The sequence below is a fragment of the Pinus tabuliformis genome, chromosome X (assembly GCF_031772625.1).
Source record: "Pinus tabuliformis cultivar Carrire ecotype Pingquan chromosome X, CPIR1, whole genome shotgun sequence".
Lineage (NCBI taxonomy): Eukaryota > Viridiplantae > Streptophyta > Pinopsida > Pinales > Pinaceae > Pinus > Pinus tabuliformis.
Genome location: NC_142308.1, coordinates 932,923 through 945,422, shown reverse-complemented (window position 1 = coordinate 945,422; position 12,500 = coordinate 932,923). Strand labels below are relative to the sequence as shown.

General features: G+C 38.5%; 1 pseudogene; it reads left to right on the top strand.

Annotated features, from left to right (window-relative positions):
* Nucleotides 1-290: 290 nt before the first annotated feature.
* On the top strand, nt 291-1,476 carry LOC149137966 (heat stress transcription factor A-1 pseudogene; annotated as a pseudogene).
* Nucleotides 1,477-12,500: the final 11,024 nt, after the last annotated feature.

Sequence of the window (12,500 nt, the reverse complement as noted above, 5' to 3'; positions counted from 1 at the left end):
AGCAGTTTTAGGGCGTACTCCACGGGTAGTTACATAGCAAGGTCTTCTGTTTTTTTTTTTTTTTTTTTAATTGTAAGATTACCCAAACCCAACCAATGTCATGTATACCAAAGTGAAAACCAATGCCTTTGATCTCTTTAAACTAAAACTGCGCTTGTAAAATATGAATAAACTTATGTTGAAAATGATCAAAGCTTTATACATTTAACAAAGTCAATGTTGATGATTTTTAAACAAAGCCCTTTTTAAATTTTGGCTAACTTTAATTCTAAAATACAATGACAAAGATAAGGACACGACTGAGCCGCCGCCCCACAGTAAAAGGGAAAAGGAAACGAAGGGATCCTCCCGGTCACGAGATCGATTCCCCCTGCCTTTTGTCGCCTTGTTTGCTCTCTGGCGTCTCCAGATCTGTTTCGGCCTTTGGAACAGCTTCCGAATGATGTAAATTGGAGGTCCTGTGGCCGGCTTAGTCCATGTATTGATTTGGCTTTTTTTTTTTCACTTTCGGGTTTTTTTTCGATTTCTCTGGGGTTTTAGGGTATGGATGGATCTCAGAACAGCGGCGGCAATGCGGTGCCTCCATTTCTCACCAAGACGTATGACATGGTGGACGACAGCTCCACGGACTCGATAGTTTCATGGAGCCCCGGGAATAACAGTTTCATTGTGTGGAATCCCCCAGAATTCGCACGAGACTTGTTACCTAAGTACTTTAAGCACAACAATTTCTCCAGCTTTGTCAGGCAGCTCAATACATATGGCTTCAGGAAAGTTGATCCAGATCAATGGGAATTCGCAAATGAAGATTTTCTTCGGGGACAAAGGAATTTGTTGAAAAATATTCACAGACGCAAGCCTATGCACAGTCATTCTCAGAATCCCCAACAAGGCGTATGTAATGATGCTATAAAATATGAACTGGAGGAGGAAATTCAGAGGCTCAAGAGGGATAAGAGTCTGCTCATGATGGAGCTCGTTAGAATTAGGCAGCAACATCAAGGTACCGAGATGCATATGCAGACCTTGGAGGAGCGTTTGCAAACCATGGAACACCGCCAACAGCAAATGATGGCATTTCTGGCCAAAGTTGTACAGAAGCCTGGATTTGTGGCACAACTTGTGCAACAAAGTGAAAACAGTAAGCTTCTTGAAGCAGCTAATAAGAAGAGAAGATTACCCAAACAAGAGAACTGTTCAGAGGCTGGGGAAACTGAGTTGACAGACAGTCAGATTGTGAAGTATCAACCTACTTCAGGTGATGAATGTAGTGCAGTTCCGTTGAAGGTTTTAAACACGGACCCATTTAATAGAATGGAATCATCTTTAAATACTTTGGAAACCTTTTTCCAGGATGTGGGTCAGGCATGTGGTGAAGTGATGGATAGTGGAAATTCATCTCAAGCAGGTCTTACAGAGATGCACGGAACATGCTTTTCAAGTATATGTATTTTACCATTGCTGGATCCACATTAGTGCTCACCTGCCAACACACAAAACGTTCATTCACAATTATAGGGTAGTTTCTGTACTTCTTATGACAGAATCTCTTCCAGTTTGGACCTATTTCCATTATTTTCCACATATTCTCTTTAAAGTTGTAAACATATGTAGATGACGATGAAGAAAACAGTACGAGCTTGCAAACGCTATGTTTCCAATCGAAGGCTATTCCTCGCAACCAGGTGTGGGATTTAGAATAGCGCATATTCAATGAACAACGTTCCCCTGGAAAAAGAGGGTTCACCACCCACCACAGATCAGAACTTGCCATGTTATCTAAAAAGCTATCAGTACAACACTCCCTCTCCCATGGTGGCTTGTTGTTTAAGTGTTCAAGTGTCCTCACACAAGGTGTCCCTCCTCGAGAGATCTGTGTCCTCACACAAGGTGTCCCTCCTCGAGAGATCTGCCCGACACTCCTCAACAAGTGCCAAAGTGGTTACTATGCTCCAATGTTTCTCCTCAACGTACGTGTCCATGTCCAACCAACCAACCAACGTGCGTGTCAAGTGTCCAACATCCAAGATGTCTATCGCTATCACATAGTTCCAAGCTCATTTAGGGCTACGTGTTATCCTCCAAGTGCATACACTCCTGCTCCTATGTAGTACGTTCCACTTCTGTTCAAAAAACCAACTCCCCATATTTTGTGCACAGAACAATTTAGTCATCATGCCGATTAAGATTAACAACCTTGTATATATAAGGGCATCAAGCAACCACCCAAACTGAGCCATCTATTCGTCCCTGAATCAAAACTAAGAGACTAAAAGATCGAGTGCTCTCCTGGCTAGGTGAAAACACTTTTGGTGTAAACCCCAAAAGCAACATTCTAGTGGATAACCCCCTAAGTCCATGTGCTGCAGGACGGGAACTTAATAATTCTGATTAATAGAGGTATAAAGCGCCACATTAATTTTCGACTGACCATACTTGCAGCCTGAGTGTTTTATGGGTAATTAAGAACAGAAGAGATAGTTGAGAAACCCATTGAAAGCTGTAAAAACACGAAATAATGAACAAACGGGGGCAGGAACACATACTAATGGTACATGTGATAAGAAACCCTGAAAGGGAACGCTGTAGAATAGCAGAGGGCGCGTGGTAATCGAACCGAGGCATGTGGATTACAGTGGCGTGCTGTTCCCATGGCGTAAGACCTTTGCCCGCTTCCTTTAGGCGATCTTGCTCATGCTGTTCGAGATAATCATCCATTCCCTTAAAAGTTTCGTGCTCCTCTGGTCGTCGTGTTTAAACCATAAACCCTTCAATTTCAGTGCTCACTGGTCTTTACTAAACTCTGCACCCTTATATTTGAACTTATCTGTGTATGACAAATTGTACGTGTTAAATTTTGTGAGTGAAATCTCTTCCCACAGAGAACAGCTTAGAATAGACTGCGCGGATTATTAGGGACAACACCGAATTATGGAAATTGCCGATTCCTAAAATCTCGCATCAAAGTTCTGGATATTGTCAATTGTCAGTTGTAATATTAATAAGGCGATTCCAACTGCAGTTGAGAACTCAACAGATCTGTGGTAACAGATGAGATTGGATATTCACTAGTTTTGCGATTAGCAACTCCGGCAGTTTCGCTTTGAAGCATAGAAAACGCCAAATTATTGTGGCATATCGAGTTAAATGGTTGATTCGATATTGGACAACCAGATCTGGTGACTATCCATAGTGTTATGTTTTGAAAATAGCGATTTGGGAAAATCGATGATTGACACCATATCAGCGCAGATTGAAGGGAGCGTATACCGAGTTGGTGTGATATTGCATTGGAATAGTTAAAACATAAACTTGGGCGCATACTGAATCTCCAGGTGTGAACGAATTTAGCTGGCAGAACCAGACCTGTGGTAGCGATATATATAATATCTATTGATTAACAGTGTTCAACACTGTTTTGAAGGTTTTATGTTAGATCTGCGTTTTTCTAATTAAGAGAATAGAAATCTTCCCGGATTATTAAAAGTCTTGATTCTGATTCATATAAAGGGCTTTATTCATTAGATTGTATTACTTATCTAAGGTGAATTGGGAGTGTTCTTAAAACTAATAAAGCTGCTGCTGCGTCAAGGTTGATCTCTTCCTCAGGGGAAAAACTGCACACGATTGATGGGGAAGGGCTAAAAACTGCAATAATCTTCCGCAATTTAAGAATCTCCTCGAACTACGAGTAAGGAATGAGAATTCTTTGTTGAGATTTCAAACTATAAAACAATACACATGTCATCAGGCAGGAGAGTTTGCTATGACCATGCCTATGAACACTTCAGTACGAACACAATAGTCAGTTTTAGTGCTTGGATCAGTCCATAAGTTGAAAGTATGCTTGTATGGAAGTTCTAATTATAAGAATTTATTCAACGGTTTACATCCCTGAGATTCATGTAAAATAGCTCAATTTAGTACCCAGAAGCAAAAACCCGAACGAAAAAGCAGCAGCTCTGCAATCTTAAACAAGCCATGTCAACAACAGCTTATGCACTACACTGCTAACCAGCAGCACAAGTGGAAATATATAGGCCTCTGCCCCAATGTTATTTTACAATTTCGGACTATTTACGAAATGCACAGTATATACTCACAGTATACAGTCACAATCAGTGTGTCCTCTCAATTTCAGATTTTTAGAGACCCGTTTAAGAGGACCAGGCTGGAGATTAACGAGTTCTTACAAAACCACTACAGCGTAACCATGGGTTACCGACAAGGGATTTGGCAGGACCTGTCGCAATCTCGGAACGAATGGTCCCGCATATTCCATGCTCCTTATTCATTGAGAAAAGACCACACAGATTATTCGCTTCGACTTTGAACTGTATTCTAACTCCACCTCTTATGTCCACTCAACAGTTAATATAAAACAGGGCAATGGTCCAGCCCCAGTGTACACCATATCCTTTACGTTGGTTTTATACTGTAAATGAGAATCAGCAATTTTGCGCATGCCACCAAAATTGTACCGAAGGATACTTACCATGCATGTTGCGTGCTTTGCTGTAAATATAGGTAACTAGGACAATGACAGAGTTTAGTCACTCATTGAAATTATTGAGGTTACACGTAATCATAATGTCCGGCGTTTGCTTGGCAGCCAGTCCTTTAGAAAAGCCATTAGCCTTCAATTTTCGAGGTCTATGGAAAAGCTAGAGTAAAAAGGAAAGTCGTATCAATACAAAATTTTATAATTGGCAAGTTGGTTGAATAGACAGATGTACAACAATTAATCTGCAATTTTCTAGAGCTATGGAAAGCCTCTATAAAAAGGAAAGGTGGTATCAAATTTTATAATTGACAAATCCTGGAGATTGAATATTATGTGTCGTTCGGAAAATGGCCAGTTGGAAAGAAACTGTTCTTTCTTTTCTTTTTTTTTTTCTTTTTTTTTTTTGAAACTTGAGTAATTTGATTTTAGAAAAATACCCACATATAGCAAACAAAACTAGTCATGCATGCATGGGCCCATAGGCCTCAAGGGTTCAACTTGTGCTCTGATACCAAGTGTAAGGACCACATCCAGACTATATACATTTTTTTTTTTCACAGCAAAATGTAACTAGAAGAGAAACACATTAGGAATTCATTTCAAGAAACATATCATAACATTTACCTACATTTAACTAAGACCACAATAGTATTGCAACACATATATACCGTTCACCAGAAGACGAGACTCCGTTGTTTTGCTGTTGCTAGTATTCCCTTGTTGTCGATCACCTCCGTGAATGAATGGCGATGTACTTGATCCGAATGCGATGACCCACCGGTTAACCTCCCAGCCTACTCCTTGGGTACTCTTCTTCCCCGCGGACCCCCGAGCTGCAATGGGGTTGTACAATGGAGGAAAGCACTAGCTGGTAGAGGATAGCACACCTTGGCTCAAGAGTCCCCTCTCTAAAATCCTCTACCTCACCAAACTCACTATAGCTTCGTAATCACTGCTCTGACATCATCTCATCCATCCAACAATAGGGTTCCAAAAAGTCCCTTCTCCCATGGCTTGCCCCTTCTTTTATAAGAGTCCTCATAGATGACACTTGGCATGTCATGCATAATTATATTTTTTTTATTATTATTTAAAAGCTTGATTATTCACCTACCCATGTGTCACTCTCTCATCAAGGGTCACCCAAAATTATTTACTTAACTTTTTATTTAAAACTAATATTTTCCTCACCTCACAAGATTCCTATTTCTTCTCCTAGTTGTCTCTTTATCCCCCCCTTTTATTCCTTAAATTGTGTTCATTACTTGAAGTCAATTAATGAGTCAAGATTTTATCCCCAATCTACTCCCTAATTTAACTCAGGTTATCTCTTAGATGGATATTCTTATGTTGGTTTTTGCCACATGGAGGTTCTCTACATTTCTCTAAATTTAATTTATTATTCTTATTTTAATTCACCTTCCTCTTCTCTTAATTAGGTTTAATTAGTTTAGGATTAATCTTTATCCTTACAATTATGTCCCATCTTTCCCCTTTTTCCCTAATTAAACTGCATAATCTACCTAATATTTTCCAACATGGGAAGGGTAGAGTTTTTAAGGTAATCTATTTTATTTCTACCTATGATCCTCTTAACCCAAGTTCTATTTTTGATTTAATTACCTCAGTTTCTAACATCATTTACCCTTGATGTAAATTTACCTAGTTTTCATTTCTTGATTATATTTATCAATTAATTTATTTTTAATGATTCCAAGGGTGCCAAGTTGGGTCGTGCCCTTCAAGAACTTCCCTTGAAGATCCAAGGGTGCCACGCCTAACAATTTATTTGTGATGCAAAGGGTGCAAAGTTGGTCGTGCCCTTCAAGAAATTCCCTTGAAGTTCCAAGGGTGCCACGCCTAACATTTTATTTGTGATACCAAGGTTGCCAAGTTGGTCGTGCCCTTCAAGAAATTCCCCTAAAGTTCCAAGGGTGCCACACCACTTGCCCTTCAAGCATCCAGTGACTACGAGGGGAAAGTATAGTGCAACGTCATAGACCACTATCATCTCTTATGTTGCATGCTATAGTGAGACTAATGGTGTCAGGGATCAAGGAATCCGCCTTGATGCGCGCCCCCCCGTAAAATCCTCATGAGCGACCCAACTTTGGGACCTGCCCTCATGGCATCGTGATCTTCAAGGCGAAGGTGTTTCAACCCTTCCAGCCCAAGTCATGGTGGGAGTGCTAGTGGGTGAGATTAGGGACATTGTCCCACCCCTCCCATGTAGTTCCATCCACCTGTACAACCCCATCACCCATATGTGAGTCATTCGGTCAAGCAACTAATCTGTGCCTGCAACCATTAACATATCATCATAATATAGTTAAACATATATGGCAGGTTTCAAGATCGACTTAGAATTTCAAAGATAAAATAATATGAATTTTCATCAAACCAGGTGCCATCAACTTGTCATATGCGAGTGCCTCTGATGGTTTCCTGCCATACTCAATAGTCATCAGTAACAAGGTTTCTCAACGTTAGTCATTATCATAATAGCATCATTAACAACTCCTAGTCATTCACATCATTGTTCATCGTGAACTAGAACTAATATAAGTAGCCAACGTAAGGAGCACGTCCATCATAGATATCATCAACATAACATCAGTAGAAATAATACATATACATTAAAGATATCATCAACATAACATCAATAGAAATAATACATATACATTAAAGATATCATCATCATAATATCGAATAGGAAATAAACACATCCATCACATCCACTAATAGTAGAGTTAAGTGTTTGGATCCCCAACCTGAGGTCCCCAAAGAATAAAGTGTGGGCCTTAGGGCTAAATAAATGTTAATGACATATCATTGTCAGTCAACTAGAGCGGGGCACTACAACATCACTCTCCATTCCCACACATTAAGATTCATGCATACACACTAGAAAAACAGAAAATTGATAAAGAAACATATTTGTTCACATTTTTCTAAGAAATTAGAATTTCATATTTTACTAATATAATACAAAAAAGTATGCAATATCTCATTCAAAGTACCAATTCAAAGTCATATGCCCAAAAAAAGTATGCAATAAATCATTCAAGTATTATATTAATATATTAATACACTATACAGAACCATGTGATTAGTGTCCGTTTTTGCTTCCTTTTTTGCATCTAGAGCCCATTTTTGATGCTATTCGCATCAATTAATCAAATATGGTGCAAAACTTGATGCAAAATTTGCACCAATTTTTGCATCAAGTTTTGCACCAAGACTTACACCAAGTTTAGCACCAGGTATTACAATAGGTTTTTCTCTAGGTTTTATGCCAAGTTTTGTGCCATCCTTTGCACCAGGTTTTGTTCCAAGTTTTGCATCAAGTTTGGCACCTAATTTTCTTTCACCTATTTTTGCATCCTCTATTGCATCCACTTTTTTCACTTACATTTGCATCAAAATTCGTATCATCTTTTGCATCCCCTTTTGCATCTCTTTTTAAATCATTTTTTTCATCCATTTTTGCATCCCCTTTGTGGCAAGTTTTGTGTTAAGGTTTGTGTCTAGTTTTGCATATAGTTTTGCATCCAATTTTGCATCTCATTTTGTTGCATCCACTTTTGCATCTTGTTTTTCATCCATATTTACATCCTCTTTTGCATCTATTATTGTGTCCACTATTGAATCCAATTTTGTTGTGCCACAATTTGCACCTAGTTTGGCACCTCTGTTTGCACCCATTTTTGCTTCTAATTTTGCATCCATTTTTGCATCCTCATTTGCATCTAGGTTTTCATCGACTTTTACATCTATTTTTGCATCCCTTTTTGTATCCATTTTTGTGTCAATATTTGCATCGGTTTTTGTGTCTCATTTGCATCTACTTTTGCATCCACTTCTACATCCAATTTTGTATCCACTTTTGCACCCATGTTTATGTCCACTTTTGCATCCCTTTTTGCATCAAAGTTTGCTTCTTTTTTTGCATCTATCATAACATCCACTTTTGTTGTGCCACAATTTGCGCCATGTTTTTCACTTACTATTGTACCCACATTTGCTTCCAATTTTGCATCCATGTTCACACCCTCTTTTGTATCCAATATTTGCATCAAATATTGCATCTCTTTTTGCATCCACTTTTGTGTCAGGTTTATGCATTAGGTTTTGTGTCTCATTTTGTATATACTTTTGCATCTTCTTCCATTGTATCAATTTTTTACACCCAATTTTGTTTTGCATGTTTCACCCATGTTTGCATCCACTTTTACATCCCTTTTTTCATCTTGTTTTGCATCCAAGTTTGTCTCCTTGTTGCATCCAATTATGAGTCCATTTTTACGTCTGTTGTTGCATCCAAGTATGAGTCCATGTTTACGTCTGTTGTTGCATCCACATTTGTTTCACCACAATTTGTGCCAAGTTTTATGCCTACTATTGCACCCATATTTTCTTCCACTTTTGCATCCGTGTTTGCATCCTATTTTGCGTCATATTATTTTGCAACCACTTTTGTGTTAGGTTTTTCATCTTGTTTTGCATCTACTTATGTTGCATCCACTTTTCATACAATTTTGCATCTATTCTTGCAATCATTTTTGTGTTCACTTTTACATCCCTTTTCCAACACTCATCATATTTTACGTATTGATGATATATTATGACATTGACAATTATGAACAACTGATAACAGTGTCCATAATCACGATGATGATGATGGAATGAATTGAGATTATGATGATAATGACAATGATTATCATGATGACAATGCTAACGACCTTGGCCAATCTTCCAAATTTTTAAATGTTGTCACTGTCATAATCATAATCATTATCTTTGGCGTCATCATCCAAGTTATCATCATTTTCTCATCATTATCATCATTGTCATCTAGGTCATCATCAACAACAATAATGGTGTGAATGATGATGATGATGTAAATGATGATGATGTCCATGACATCGATGAAAACAACTTTCATGTCCACATTAGTATAATGCATGATAAATAATACATCATGTGACACCACATTCAGGTTACAATTCTAGTTTACAAAGTAACACTTAACATAGCAAGGCCCTATAGTACACTCTATGTACAAAGTAGGGTCTTCCACTATGATCATTTCCTCATCAATTGGTGCCTTAAGAGGGTCAAAGAAGAAATGATCATAAGACAATGAATATATAGGTTATGGCTATGGTTTCCCAGGGAGAGGGGTGAAGTTGCTTGACCTAGAAAGGAGGTCAAGGGGTAGTAACAACATGGTTGACCTAAGAGGACTCAATTGTATTGAATATAGGTGTATAAAATCTTAGGGCTAGGTACATTTCCCCTACTAAAGAGTCACGTAAGGTGGGACAAATTCACAACAACTTCATAATAGAGATGTTAGCTGGAAAAATTTGCTACTACAAAAATAATAGGGGAAAGACCCTTGTATGGGAGGTCTTCCCATAGGTATCCAATAAGTTTCTTATCAGGAGCTAGAGGGTGTTAATTTTTCTTGGGGCTATATTGTTATTTTCTTAGATAATTGCATATCTTCATTAACATTAAGTTCACCCCATATCATCATTACATTATCCATATTTACATCATTATTCATCAGCATATGAAACTATGTAGAAAGAAAAACATCATTATCATCAATGCAATGAAACATAAAGGAACAATAGAAGAAAATCATGCACACATAGAGACACCAAGATTGGTTTGATACCAGGGAAAAACCCACTATGGGGAAAACCCTTGTAAATTTATTCTTCTTCTTAGATCGTCATCAAATGATTCATAAAAAGAGAGTACAATGATCCATATCTTCATCTATGAAACTAACCAGTAAAACAACTATGACAACCATGAAATGAACCTAATTATGCTTATACTCAAAACCTTGATTCAAAGGACTGTAATGTATTGTGACTGTCTGTGGTCAACTGCTGAACACTGTTGTCACTGAGAGGAATCTTCAGAATACTAAAATTTCATCTTTTAGTCCTAGACACTGAGGAGGTGTTGTGTGAGCGTCTATGGCAGTCCTAGACGCTCCCAGGTGAACTATATGTGTGCGTCTAGGGACCAAACTGCCTGATCTGCTTCAGAAACCTCATACACTCCTTTCAGGCTTATGTGAAATCGTCTTAGGCTTCCCAGACACACCATTGACCACTCTGTGCATGTGTCTAGGGATGAAAATGCTCAGTTACGTGTGTGCATTTGAGAAACAGAAACCCTAGATCCGTGTGAGCTTCAACCATGTAGTTTTAGACCCTTGTGCAAATATTCTGACCTGTGCGAACCAAGACAATAAAAGAGAAGAGAAGATAACTTGATCAATGTGTCCAAATGAGCTTGATGTCTCTTCTATTTATAGGCTTCCATGAGGTTCCACTTTATGTTGAGGTTGACTTGTCCAATTGTACATGTGCTTAGGGCTAACCTATTCCAATATACATGAGTGGATAAAATAAATTCAAAAACCAAATTTTGCTTGTCCAAATGAGGTGATCTTTAGGTCAATTTTGGTCCTCTAAAAAAGAAGAATATATTGCAATTATTATCTTCGTCACATGAGTTGTCCAAGTGAAATTTGACTGCAGTTGCATAATTTTAACACTCCATCTCAATTAGGGATAATTCCACCTGTCGATATATTTTCATCGATCAATATGCCATTCAAGTGTCATCACGTATCGTCACTTATCATATATGTCATGTAGTCATCATTCCATGACCATATCAAGTATCTCATCATCACAAATCATCAATGTACATATTGATCTATCCCTTTCTTATTCGTGCTTATGTCTTAATTGTTTCTTCTCACATGCTAAACATTCTCGAATCTAAAAGAAGAAGAATTTGTCATCGGAGGGGAGATCAATCTACCACCCTTTATCCATCGAGATATTACTCGGAAACTTTACTAACAGGATACTACTCGAATCTCGGCCAATTGGCTATTACCCAGAATCTCATCATCAATCATCATCAGAGAGCATATCATCATGGAGCACATCTCTACCTACAAACCAATGACAATGAGGAAGGTCCTAATGGACACTCTTACCTCATGTCCATGATAGTGGGGAAGTTCCTATAGGACACTCTCACCCCATGTCGAGCAATAGGATATCCAAACACACAAGGGAGCACATATCAACCCTAGGATCACATCGGGGAGCTCAATATCAACCTGAAACCACATAGGGTTATCTCAACCCATCCTATTTCCTATTGATCTTCCCATCGATGACCTTGAATATTCATGTGGTAGAACACCTACATCATAATCGACTTGGGTTGTACACCCCAAGTACACTCTCAACCCGTTGGCCAAATGGGGAGCAATATTCTCGACAAGCCCTGCTTGTGGGTATGATTCCAACTAGGGTATACTCTACAAAGACCAGACAAGGGAGCAACATTCTCTGACCCTATGAAGATAGGGGAGAAACATCTCCAACCCTATGGGTAACAGATAGGGGTCATACCCTATTTTCCAGAGTTCCCTCAACCCCAGGAGCCCTCTATCTTGATTCCTGACCCCGAGAGCTCAAATAGGGAGGAAGAGTTGTCTCAGTGTCCTTGATCAACGCTACTCTCATCATACTCAAATCTGGTATCTACTTGTCTCAATAGAAATTATTTCATGTTCATACATGACATCAAATAAAATATCATGTTAGATCATAAATAATCATATAAATCACAAATGGATACCATAATCATCCTCCCTCTCAAGGAGGTGTCAATCACAAGCTTAAGCTTGTCTCGAACAGATACACTATCTCAATATATGAGAGTATCTCAGTCTCAACTATATATATGGGATTATTTTTCATTGCAATGTATCCATGTCACATTTAGATCCTGATCAGACAGATCTCTAAGGAGATTCTGAATCCTGCCTCATAGCTATCCATGCTAGCAACATCATACTCAACCTTGATCGTGCTACATACCTCTCATATCATGGCACATCTCATACTAAGGAAGAACTCATATGTGCTTATCAACAATAATCTAT